At 43.2% G+C, this 12862-nt stretch overlaps 1 long non-coding RNA gene across 1 annotated transcript; it reads right to left on the bottom strand.

Moving 5' to 3' along the window:
• Positions 1-562: 562 nt before the first annotated feature.
• On the bottom strand, positions 563-2058 carry LOC107313523 (uncharacterized). The gene is made up of 3 exons (XR_004307144.2): positions 1906-2058; positions 1535-1634; positions 563-698 (listed from the first exon to the last, which is right to left on the bottom strand). It is a non-coding gene; the product is annotated as an uncharacterized LOC107313523 (long non-coding RNA).
• Between the last annotated feature and the right edge of the window lie 10804 nt (positions 2059-12862).

Raw genomic sequence — 12862 nt, 5'->3', positions numbered from 1 at the left:
TGTGCCTGCCTCCTGGCCTTAGAATTCTGCAAAACCCAAGCTCTGTTCCCACTCAGGGTGAACTGGAGTCACAATATTAATCAGATCAGGCAGCAGGCTGCCACAAGCCAGGCTCCATTTTCACGGATCACATATTTCTGACATCTGGCATGGGAATGCGCCCATGCCTATGGAAATGTGTATGAACCCACAACTAGCTTTCTCAGTTTTCTGATGAATCAATTAAATAGAGGTTCATAAATCTTAAAAAAAAAAAAAAGGAAAAAGATTTGATCATAATAAAGAACAGCAATAAATTCTGCTTAGCCTTTTCTCCCTCTGGATTTTCTTTTTTTCTTATGGAGATATAGAAGTTGTAGAGATTTAGTGAAATTTAGTCACTTACTTACCTAGGAAATAATTATGAGCAATAGCACTGTAATGTTGTAAGTCCAGCGTCTACAGTGGTGGGCAGTAGGGTTGTCCTTCTGCTCATAGCACCGGGCCTTGCCTTGCTTTGCCTGTCCCCAGCTGCCCTTCATGGCTATGAGTTGTACTTGCTTGGGTCTCTGAGGAGCGAGAAGGGTGGTTTGTGACATTTCCTCATTGGCAAAGCAGAAAGGAAAGCTGGAGGTTGGTCATCTCCTCCTTTCTCTCAGATCAGCACAAGGGTCTCCACTGTAGTAGAAGTCAGTACATGCAGAGAAACCATACCAGGACTGCAATAAGATCACAATATTTCAAAATAGAGGGATAGAGCCAGAGAAAGAGGCTGTTGTTCCTGATTGCTACCCTGGCTGAAACTCCGGGGAAAATGAAATCTCACAGTACTGTGTGAGCCATACGCACCACTTCTAAGACAACCAGGCTTTACGAGACAGATTCTGTCCACCTTGGCCTTCAGGAAAGTTGTCACCCAAAGGAAATGCAACCTCTCTTTGTCTCCTGGCCAACTCCTCTGGGTAATATAGATCAGTATCACACCATAGAAGTCAATATTACAGATTCCAGCTGGCTAAATTGGCTTCAATCCACTGAGTCAATGAATCAGATGCTCAGCAGGTGATATACAGTGTTTGACTTGCCTAAGCAATCATTATGTCCAGAGACTCAGAGATCTATTCTGGAGTCTAAGCAAACAAGATAAAATGTGTTCCTCCCCTGGCCTCATATATATCATTTCACATTTAAAAGATTTCTTGAGTTGGAGGAATCAGCATTACTTCCAGCAGCTCCTGGTTTTGAAAACTGAGAGTACTTAATAGTTATGTTTATTTGTGCTGATTTTTTTTCTCTTTTTCCAGCTGCCTCTATTAGCACAAAGGCTAAATGAAAATTCAAATCACTATGGTGATTAGCTGCAAATATTGCTTTTTGCAATGGGTTTGGTGTCCCAAGCAAACAAAGGACCATTCTTCAATGTGCTGCAGACAGCACAATTGTGTACCTCACAGATGTCTCAGTGCAATCAGCTTCTCATTACTGGACTAAACAGAACTTTTGATGGAGCTGAGAGAATCGAGTGACCTGGGGCGGGAAGCAAAGGTTCCCTTACCTGGCACACTGTATTTCCTCCCCCGCAGGCATATTGATTACTGAGAGGCTGTTTGCTGAATGAGGTCCTACTCAGCATGAATGTAGCTGGAACGAGTCCTCTATAATTAAAGAAAGGAAAGGAATAAATGATCTGTCTAACACCTTACAGTTATTATCCTATAACTTTGTAACCCATAGCTAGGTTCTCTTTCTGCAGATTTTCTCTGCAGAGATTGGGGGAAAAAAAAGCCAACAAACCCACAGCTGAAAGCTTACAAATTATGATGCATGGAAGGAAGGGTTTGTTTCTTGAGCTAAGGAGATGCTGAGAAAACAATGCTGTCTCCTGAAGTGGGAGCTAAGGCATCTTGCATTAAATGTGAAACCTACCTCTAAGATCATTGCAGCTGAGGTAACCACAAGCTCCTCTAGAACTGAAGCAAGCCTGCAGAAGAGGGAAGAATCAAAGTCTGTGGTGCTTCAGCACATCTTTATGTGCTTGCTAGGCTGGAGGTGGAATTTTTAAGGTATGGTGTTGGAATACTAAAAGAAGAAAGAAAACTTGTATGAAGAACGGGAATATTGCATAGCTTCAAGATAAACTAACATAACTAATGGCAAATTACAAAGCAAGGAAGTATTTTAAAAAGCCAGAGCAATAGTAGGGAGATTTCTAAATACGTAGCCATGGACTGCAAACACCATGGCTGAAGATAAACTTCTACTCTAATGTGCCATGAGTAGCCAGAGGACAAAGAGATAGAGATGAAAGGAGGTAAAGCAAGAGTAACACATGCAAGTACACCACAGCACCTGCTAGTAATATGCCATGCCACTAAAAGTCTAAACAAAATAAGAGAAGCAAGAAAGACAGAGCTTTTCACATGGATTCCCAGCTGCTCCCAAGAAATGGACTTGGAGCTGGTCTCTGTTCCCAGAGAAATAATCAAGAAAGGCAGAGCCTGTTCCCAATGTTGTCAGTGCATTGCTGTGTTGCTCTGCATATTGTTACTTCTTTCTTGCCTCAGTTTCCCCACTAGCTGTCTGTACTGACTGTGTAAAGAAGAACATGATCAAATCTATAAATAAAGCACAGGAATGATCAGACTGGACACAGTACAGGACAGCAGGCCAGTCTCTGCCTGTGACTGGGCCCAGAGAAGCATTATGAGGGTCCCACTCATAATAAAATTTCTTAATATTAATGCAAATTATGGCAACAAAACAGATATTTCAATATGTGAGAAAATGGTGGCTACAATAAAGACCTTCTCAATGCGTCTAAGCAGTCTCCCAAACACCTTTTTCTAACACCGCCTTGTCTCATAGCCCCAAACAGTAAGGAAGTTAAAAAGAAAAGACATGATCAATAATTAAAAGGCTGGAAATGAACAAATGGAATGAATTGCTCCAAGAAGGGTGAGGAGAGAAACCTGAGAAATATCATCTATCTTTATCTCTCAATCTGGCAGAGGATTTACAAACCATCTTTAAAAAGAGAGATTCTGAGGTTACATATTCACTGCTTCAGGTTTCTGAGCGATGCCAGGTTTTTTATTTTAGTTTTTTTCTTTTTACATTATGCTTCCTCATTTTATGACACTTCTCAGACTTGAATCATTCACAGCAGATGGCTCCATGAATACTGGATATTTCCATAAATAATGACAGATTTCCCTTCAGTCTCCCCACCTCCCTCCACTCCACATGCCCAAATCTTTTGTGTGCTAGCTGCAGATACACATTCAAATTCCAGTCAGCAAACAAGCCTATCTAGTGCCATTGTCATTCCTGCAAGCCCAGTAGAATCAGTAAAACAATGAACTTATCATCCCATTTGATTCAAGAGCATTTTTTCCAAGCAATCCTTAGATAGAAGGGAGATGCTATGCAGCATTTAATGAAATTGAATACTTTTAACACTGGAGAGCCACGCAGAAAGCATCCGAGTGCTCTGCAGCAGTGGGAAATGCCAAAGATAACTGGTGAGCAGAGATCAGCCGCACAGCGATGGCAAGGCAACACTCAGGACCTCTGAGCACCTTTGCCACCAAGGAAGCTCTGAGAAGTTACAGCGGGTGAGGAACTGGCCCCAAATTTAGCTGTGGAGATCCTGCTTGCACAAGAGGGACTGCTAACAAAACAAGGAGCCTCACAAAAAGAAAGGAGTGCAAAAACCTTTGCTGTTGGGTCGCGGTATTTGTTTGATCTACCTGCAGTAAATGATGTGTGATGCTACTGTCTTACAGAGATAAAAGCAAGGTGGCTTTTAATTCGGGACATTAAGAGAAAATATTAAAAACTTCTTATCAGAGCAATAATTTATGGCTAACTTCAAGTGCTCATAATCTGCCATCTATATACATTTCTATCAAATGACCCTGTAAATAATTAATAGATCTAATTCTGTCAGTGTTGCCAGGGCAGGTTTCCCTGCAGAAGGTTAATGCAATGATTTAATTCTTTATTTATGTGATTAGCAGCCCCAATCAGGCTGTTTTAATGAGGTCGCGGGCAGCGGATTATCTCAGCCAACTTGCCTGGCAGGAGCCTCAAGCGCCCCGTTCTTGTGCGTGGTACACTTTCTGTCCATCTGCCCCAGGGGAAAACACTGGCAGCTACTGGGGGCAGAGCTGGGGCCCCAGCGGAGCAGAGAATGCTATTTACCCCTTTCCTAGTTGCCCGACTCATAGCTGCATAGCCCAAGTAAAACATAGAAACATAGGGATTCTTAAAGCACATCGGCCTGAAGATTTATCTGTGCCTGTCCAGAAGAGCAAAGACAGGAATGCCACTATGAGGAGACATGGGATAATATGTCACTAGCAGTGCCTTAGGCTCATCTGTAAAACTTAGTGTTTGGATTAAATCCAAATGATGATCCTCCCTATGTCAACAAGAGAACCTGGCAGTTATTAGATTCTTCATGCTCTACACCCGGGAAGGAGCTGATACAAGTGCTGCTTTCTCAAGATCTCATAAATCTGCATTTCTGTGTACACAAAAGCTTGACACAAGCAAAGAAAACAGAACTAGAGTGCATTTCTTTCATTCTTTCTGTCATTTTTTTCTTTCATTTTTTTACCATACCAAGTCCAGCAGAGAAAAGAGATCTCTCTGCAGGCTGCTTATGGAATTAAGGGCCCAGCTGAATTCAGATTCATTGGGCCTCCTGGGATCACTGTAACCCCACACCCAGTGGAGCGGCCTTATTCCTTGTGATGAGGGCTATCAAGAAACCCTCTACTGTGGGCCACGTTGGCATCAGTGGGTTTGGTAGCAGTACGGGAGCAACAGGAGGGCCCCACCTGCCTGGCTGGGAAGTGGCAAAGTCTCAGTGTTCCTCCATTCACAGCCTCCATTCACACTGGCTGAGAAGAGCAGAGGAAACAGCTTGGATGTTTCTTTTCTTTCCTCTACTTTTCCTCTGTCAAAGGCATCTTTCCATCTTTCCAGCTCTCTACTGACCTGTTTTTTGTTTGCTTTTCTGCCTTTTTCATTATTATTATTTTTTTTTTTTAGTTATCAAATCTTGTTTCCCCTGCCAAACTGCCTCCAGCTCCTGTTCTGTTTATTATACCCAGCACAGAATGGAATGAAAAGGAACGAATCTTGGAAGAGAAACAAAAGCCTGCAATAAGCTGTATTCTCAATTACCCCGTAGCATGCAGGCTGGGAACAAGAGGAGTTGCCACGCTGACACATACAGCTGAAAAATGGGTTTGCTAGGTACAGCCATGTTAAAGGCAGCCTTTCACTGCCTTCCTCCCAGGCTGCCACTGTGCTGTGCCCTTCGCGAGCGCTCCACCACTTATTGGCACAGGTATAAAAGCATCCCTTGGACAAGAGACAGCTCAGGTAAGCTCTAGAGAAATCAAAGCAGGAAAAGCAGATAAAAGGCAGCGGTATTTCTGTCACTAACTCACAGACGGGTTATTCTCTCTAACAGTTTCCACCTTGGCAAGCTCCAGGTCACTAAAACAGCATCCAGAACAATGAATTAAAGATACTGAAAAAGATTATACAGAATGCAGCATTCTCACAGAAATGTAGAAACTCCCCACACTTCTGTGCATTGGTTAATCTCGGGCCTCCATCGGGCTGAGCACTTTGTGCCTCACTCACAGTTGCTGATTTTCAGCTCTAAGTCCTGCTGAAAACAGACTGTCAGATCCAGGAACCTCTGCAGGGCACAGTCCAGCGATGTGCTTCAGTTCATGGATAACTGAGCAGGGCTGGATAATGCACAGACACTCTCTCTGTGCACAACAGTTCCCATGTTACCCTGCCAGGGAACATCAGCCATTTGTTTCAATGCATTACTCCTTTCTATCATTTTTAAAACAGACTATGGAGGTAACTGTGATATTTTCCCTGAATGGGCAAACAAAGGAGGGAAGCGCCGAGCCCACCAGCACTGCCTGCTCAAGATGTGCATCACTGCAGGACTCTGCAGAGAGTCTCCCCGAGACTGTACTGAGGCGGTGTCTCATACAGAGCCACATCCTCCTTGTTCTCGTGCAGCAGCAGCTGCAGGGACTCGGGGGAGTACGAGGGAGGGAGCAGAGCAGCCAGCAGCAGGTAGCGCTCACACAGCCTCACCTGCAGCAGTGGGTAGTGAGCCAGCCGGCTCACTTTGGGGGGTGGGGGAGGAGACAGGTGAGATCTGCTCAGTGTGTGGAGGACAGCTTTCTGATAGTTGGTTTTCCTTTCTTTTTTTTATGGAAGAGTTTGTCTTCTGACAGTTTTCTCTTGGTTTTTGTTTTTAATTGACAAACAAAACCCCTCTGAAGGTCTCTTAACCCCTTCAGATCTCTTTGATTCTTTTCTTTTTTCCTTTTCCTCTAGAAGAACTAATCCAGAAGACAGAGACTGATGAGCCCCCCTTGTCCCATAGCTGCCACCAATTCCTAGGGCGCATTGCCCTTGTCCTGTCACATTTTTACAAGCATTGTTTGCAAAGCGCTGTACTCTCTGATGAGTCTTAAGACATCTGTCTGTATCCCTGAAGTTTCCCTCTTCGATTTTGCATCCTGATTCTCTCAAAAACAATCCTCATCTGCAGGCAGCTCCAGCTGCCCATTATTTTCATTTCTGGACCTGTTCTCAGCAACGTGCTCACTTCTGTGCCTGTCTTTGTAGAGACATATCTCTGCGGAGCAGTGTACTCTGAAGGACAAAGCAAACCTCTCCTGGATCCCCTCCCAGGCTAACATGCGGAGAGGGGCAGGAGAGGAGCTGCTTTGCACTTGGGAGACACCCTAATTCTCCTGTGACCCTGGATCCTATGGCACTACAGACATTTCTCAGAGGAGCCATTGCAAAAAAGAAACACCCCAGACAGCTCAGTGTGCCCGTGCTGGGCACACAATCACACCTGGACCTGTAAAACACAGGTTCACATAACACTGGGCAGCCAAAAGCCAGGGGCTCAAATTCAGCTGTGTGCAGGGCTGAGCATGGCAGAAGCAGAGCAACAAGCACCTTCGGCCCAACAGATTAAAAACACACACCATTACAACACAGACAGCAACACTGTGCTGTTCCAAGCTACAGGGAGGTGGGCAATGCCAAGGCAGGACTTTGGTCACCACCACCCCAAGGACAGGGCCAGATCAGAAGGAAACTTTCCAGGCACCTTCTCACCTTCCAGCATGTCATCCTGATGGTGTGCAATCCCTCCTTCCACTTGGCACAACACACTTTCATTCACTATATCCCAGATTTTAGGGGCTAAGGAGGAGGAAAAGGGCTTATGTTGAATGTTAGCTGAATGTTACTACCCTAAAACGCTGAATGTTACTACCCTATTTTCTTCTGTACCAATCTGATTTACCCATCTTGAGGGCAATAGCGATGGCTTGATGTCTTAGGGAACGCACAACTCACATACTTGCCATAAATTATGGATAGCACATTACACAGTACTTAAATATTAAGTACCTGAAGAAGTAAAAGAAAATGGAAACAAAATATAATTAAGGGACTGACCTGTTTAAGTAGTGCAGAAGGTAAAGAATAGTTCAACTTCGTTCTACTTCCCATTTGGTCACAGCTCCCAAACGAAAACCCTGAGATGTTACTCCAGCCACACTTAACACTAGTAGTAAAAACAAAAGGGCTGCCTTGCCCAGCACCCTGCATCTCACTGTACAGCAAGCAGCACAGATGCCCAGATGCCTGTAAGACCACATAAAACCAGGATGAACTCATGGAAGAAAATTCTTCCAGGCTAATTTTTACCTCGGACACTTCACAGACCCAAGATTATGTTTTAATCATTCTTGATATATGCTTTTTCATCCTTGAATTTTTGGAGTGCTTTCTGAAGCTGTGTAACTTCTGCTGTAACAGTAACATGCCACACGTGTGTGTGTGTGTGCGAGACAAGGAAGTCCCCAACCTTGGCATAATTAATTCCTTTTGAATTCATTTCCTTCTAGCTTTATTTGACATGATTCCTATCACATCTTTGCCTGCAAAACAGTCTGCAAAACATTTTTTTTTTTTTTTCCCAGTCATTTTCTCCAGGCTGCATATGGATTTACAGACTTGCATCAAATCTCTCCCTTTCAGCTATCTCTTTGCCAGGGTGACAAGTCCTGATGTACTCAGGTGTTCCCTTCACAAAAGCCACTGTGCACCCAGATTGCTTTGGTCATCCTGCTCCGTGTCTCCTTCACATCTGATGTGTTTACTGAGGGGGCAGGGCACCATGTGCTAGTCACAATGGATGTACAGCTTGGATTTAGAAAGTGGCATAATTATGGTTTCTACTTAGTTTATTCTGTTCCTAGCATTCAATTTGCTGAGTTTTTGACCACTGCTGAAAGCCCTGAACTCACAGTCACTTCAACTTATCCACCAATATCCAAAGAAACCGCTGTTCCTGAGTGATAAAATATTGGGACAGTTTCTTCCTATTTACATCCCTTTCTGTTTATCTGCACTGAATTTCACCTGCATTTTCCTTACCTGGCTCTCAATTTGAGATGATCATTTTGCAACTGACTCATTTCCCTGAAAAAATTGAGCTCATCATCCAACTTCTGACTGCAGCCCCGCTTCTGCTTCTCCACCTTGTTTGTGAGCCTATCAAACACCACAGCCAGTGCACAGATCCCCACAGAACCAGACCTGTGACTCTCCTCCACAGTGAAAACTTCAACCTTTTATTTCTACCTCCTACTTGCCAATTTTAATCAATTTTCTGAAGCACCTCACTGCCACTGCATGGCACCTGCATTCCTTAACAGCCCTTTGATGCTTTTTATAAATCCAAGTAAGTTATATCACCAGTCTGCCCCATTCACTCCTCCAGTCCTACTCGACAGATTAGTATATCAGGATTTTCATTGCAAACCCCCGGATGGTTCTTTCTCACTGTTATTTATTGATGTTCCCACTCATTCCATTATTATTACAGCTTTTGCCAATGTATTTATTGCAAATAGTAGGTTTAGCATTGTGGAGCTCTGGGAACCACACAGGAAATACTTGAAAAAGGATGTTAAACTGGTGTTTGTCTTCCGATACCAGGACATAAGCCGGGAGTGCACATGGGAGGTCGCACTTGCCCTACTTCATCAACCTGCCAGGAGAGATCCCACTGTGGGATCTTCCACAGCAAACTCACTTTTCTTAACACTCCTTCTGCATAGTTACTGTTTACTGGCCCTGCAGACCCCAGCAAGCTTCCTGTTTCTCATGTGTTTGAAACAGGATTTACTAGGGATTTTTGGTGCTTTCCTTAAGCTTCTTCAACTCTTTTGGCCTTTCTTAATGCATTTTTCCCTATCATCTGCCTGGGTTTACAAACCTTTCTACTTTTCTCATTTGTCAGACCCAAGCTATCTGAAGGATGTATTCTTGCTTTTAGTAATATACTTTTCCTGCTGTTTAGCCATCCTAGTTTCCTCCTTCTTTTTTTTTTTTTTCCCCTGCAAGGTGATTTCTTTTGATAAATAGGATGTGTTTAGGATTCCATCACCATCTTTAAATTGTCTCCATGTTACACAGTTGGACTTAACTATTTTAGCTTTTTCTAGCTTCTCCCTTGTAAAATCAAATGTGACAGCAGTGGATGTTTTAGCTTTCCTTGCATCTGCAGGAATGCTTAATCTTCCTGCGCTATGGTCCCTGCATCAGAATGGACCTTTGGCTACGATGTTATAAACTAAGCACAATCCACTGGCCCGGCTAATAGAAGTTGCTCTTGTGGCTTCCTTGCCTGCTGCTCATGAAGTGGTCACTGATGGTCTCAAAGAACAGACTTGACATTGGGCCTTGGTATGACATTTACCCAAGCTACAAAGGGGTCATGGAAATTGTTTATCTTTATTGTGTTTGCTGCCCTCAGAAGCACTCTGATCTCTCTCAAAATGTCACAGTCACTGTCTCACTGTTACCATTCTGGTCAGTCAATGGATAATTTAGTCCTAATGCAGTATTTTTCCTATTTAAGTGTAAAACTTGAGTTGCTGACAGGGCTGTTCTATTGATCTGATTTGATTTCAAACTTTAACACTAAGCACCATCTACCACCGCTGCTTGACTCCATCTTTCATGAACATTGTGTTGTTTGGTCTTAGAGTGCCCCATGACCTCCTGCTTCCCTCCTGGAACCTTTCAGTAGGTCTGCTAAGTCAATACCATGGCTTATAGCTATTTCTTAGGCATTTATACAGAATCACATGACCCACTGCTCTGGTTTCTGACTTCTCTGCAGCTTGCTTAAATGGCACATGGTTGGCATCAATGGTTGTTTTTCTTTCTTAATTGATTGCTTCTGATTCCTGCCCTGACCTTGAATTTAAAGACACAGAAGTGTTACTGCGTTTCATCTCAGAAGACATCTGCCTTCTGTAAGAATCTAGTTCTGACTTAGATCCTTAAGCTAGCTGAGATTTTTATTTATTTATTTATTTAATCTGTAGGCTTAGTCCAGTTTTGAGAAAGCCTGTGCAATAATTCCTGGTGACATCAGGAAAGCTGCATCTTGCACATGCCCTTACTAGTGCAGATCACATCTTAAAATCTTCACTCATGTCCTCTTCAACAAGAAGAGGTAAAGAGCAGAGCTCTTACTAAACCACTCTGTTTCTATTGAAGATCTCTATATACTCATACAGTATCTCAGGTGCCCACTGGTAATAAACTTGTATCACAGCCAGATCTAAAAGAGCACTATCAAGTGACATTTGGGCTGTGAAGCCTTAATTTAGGCACCACAATGATCAGAGTGTTTTAATATTATAATAACTGATAAATAGACTATGTGTCAGACATTTCATTCCCTTTTAATCAAAACTCCTAGTCTACTAAATTAATCACCCCCTTGGGGTACAGTAGCAGATTTCCAATTTAGTCATAGAGCATCATTAATAATGAAAAGTTCTGGAGGCAAATTCTTCTACTCGTGTTCTTTTGTATGATCCAGCAGGTTTAAAGAGACAAGACAGAGAACATGGAAGACATCGACACCTTCCAGCAATCCAAATAAATAAACATCATTTTTTATGTCAGTCCTTTAATGACTGTCCTCTTCCTTGAATATTAAGAATATCATCACAAAACCTAGAAAGCCAGCCAGAAGAGTTGTGATTTTACTAAATGGCGTTAACAAAACCAAAGCTAAAAAAGCATGAGAAATGGAGAGGAATGATGCACTTTGAATAGCTCTTCTATTATGGCACTGTATGTTTGGTTTCATTAAACTGTCTAATTTCAGAATATAGGTGTTTCTGAACAAGCTTTCTTCCCCTGGTATGCTTTCATTTTTCTTCAGTAAAGTAATTCAGTAAGTAAACTCAGTAAGTTTGCAGGTGACACTAAGTTGGCAGGAAGTGTCAATCTGCCTGGGAGTAGTAGGCATTTCAGAGAAATCTGGACAGGCTGGGCTGAGGCCAATGGGATGAAGTTCAACAGCACCAACTGCAGGGTCCTACATTTTGACCACAAGAACCCCAGGCAACGCTACATGCTTGGGGCAGAGTGGCTGGAAGACTGTGTGGAAGAAATTGACCTGGGAGTGTTGGTCTATGCTCAGCTGAACGTGAGCCAACAGTGTGCCCAGGTGGCCAAGATGACCAACAGTATCCTGGCTTCTATCAAAAATAATGTTGTCAGCAGGAGCAGGGAGGTGATCATCCCTCTGTACTCAGCTCCTTTCCAACCTTAATGCTATTACAATTCTAACTTTTTCAGAAAAACATCTTCTGTTCTGCTGAGTTTTAAACTTATTTCTGTGTAAAGAATAAACTTATTCTCTACCCACTAAGAAACATGCTTCATTTTCGGCTCAAGAGGTCTCCAACTACAGATACAAGTTCTTGACCTACTTGGTGATGGTGGTATTTGGGAAGAATAATAACATGAGGCGGCAACACTCATTTCACACCATTGTTCCCTTTCCATCCCCATTTGAATTCTTTTATGCAAAAAGAATGGCAGGCTGCCTGAGCCAGTGAAACCTTCAAAGGACACAGGTCAGGCTACATTTTTATCTGTCCATTTGCTTCTCCCTATCTGCCCTGATATGTGCACAGGCACCTGGGAGTAAGTCGGAGTAGCTCCCCTTTGCCATGCCCACCATTCCCCATACCTTTACCCTTTGGCACTTCTACCAGAATCAACAAAGTGAACGTGGTTTTAGGTAGCCACCATCTACCTTGGATTTATAAGTTGATAGTCTGCCAACACTCTGTTGTTTGCAGTATATACTGGGCTGTTAGAATGCCAAAAAGTAATACAGGTTCACCTCACACACTTGGATGTCAACCAGAGTAAATACACTGCTTATTCAGACAGACACAGCTACAAATGTTAACACAGCAAGTTATCTCCATATCTCTGCACCTAAACTGTCTGCGTTCAGAGATCATCTCATCCTAATGGTGATTTCTGATGATCTCTTCTTAATGTTATGCTCCGTGAGCAATGGGCAGGCCTGTTCTCCCTAAGGAGGAGTGCTCCATCTAGAAACAAAGAGCTGATTTGAGGATTTCCTTCTGTTCCTGGGGCTTTGAGGAGTTTCTTTAGGTGCATGAAGTTATCAAATAAAACCCTCTAGCAAATCACTCTGGTGCACTGACAGCCCATCCTGCTCCTCTCCCTCCCCCACTGGAAGAGCCATAAAAGACCAAGGCCAGAGACCACTGCTGAACTCACAAGCAGGAAGGATTTACAGCCAACAGTAACTCCTGACCTCATCAAACTCCACTCTGGGCCATTTATCACTCCTCTGTTGGAAAGAAAAAGCATCAAAGTGGAGAGGAATCAGGAGAGAAAGAAAGGAGGGAGTCTGAATGACAGTCACTTTACCTTCACTAAAAGGTACAGAACGCCC

This window comes from Coturnix japonica, chromosome 4 (assembly GCF_054131305.1).
Source record: "Coturnix japonica strain WE chromosome 4, WE-NBRP24, whole genome shotgun sequence".
NCBI classification, from domain to species: Eukaryota; Metazoa; Chordata; class Aves; order Galliformes; family Phasianidae; genus Coturnix; species Coturnix japonica.
This window is presented reverse-complemented; position numbering and strand designations above follow the sequence as displayed.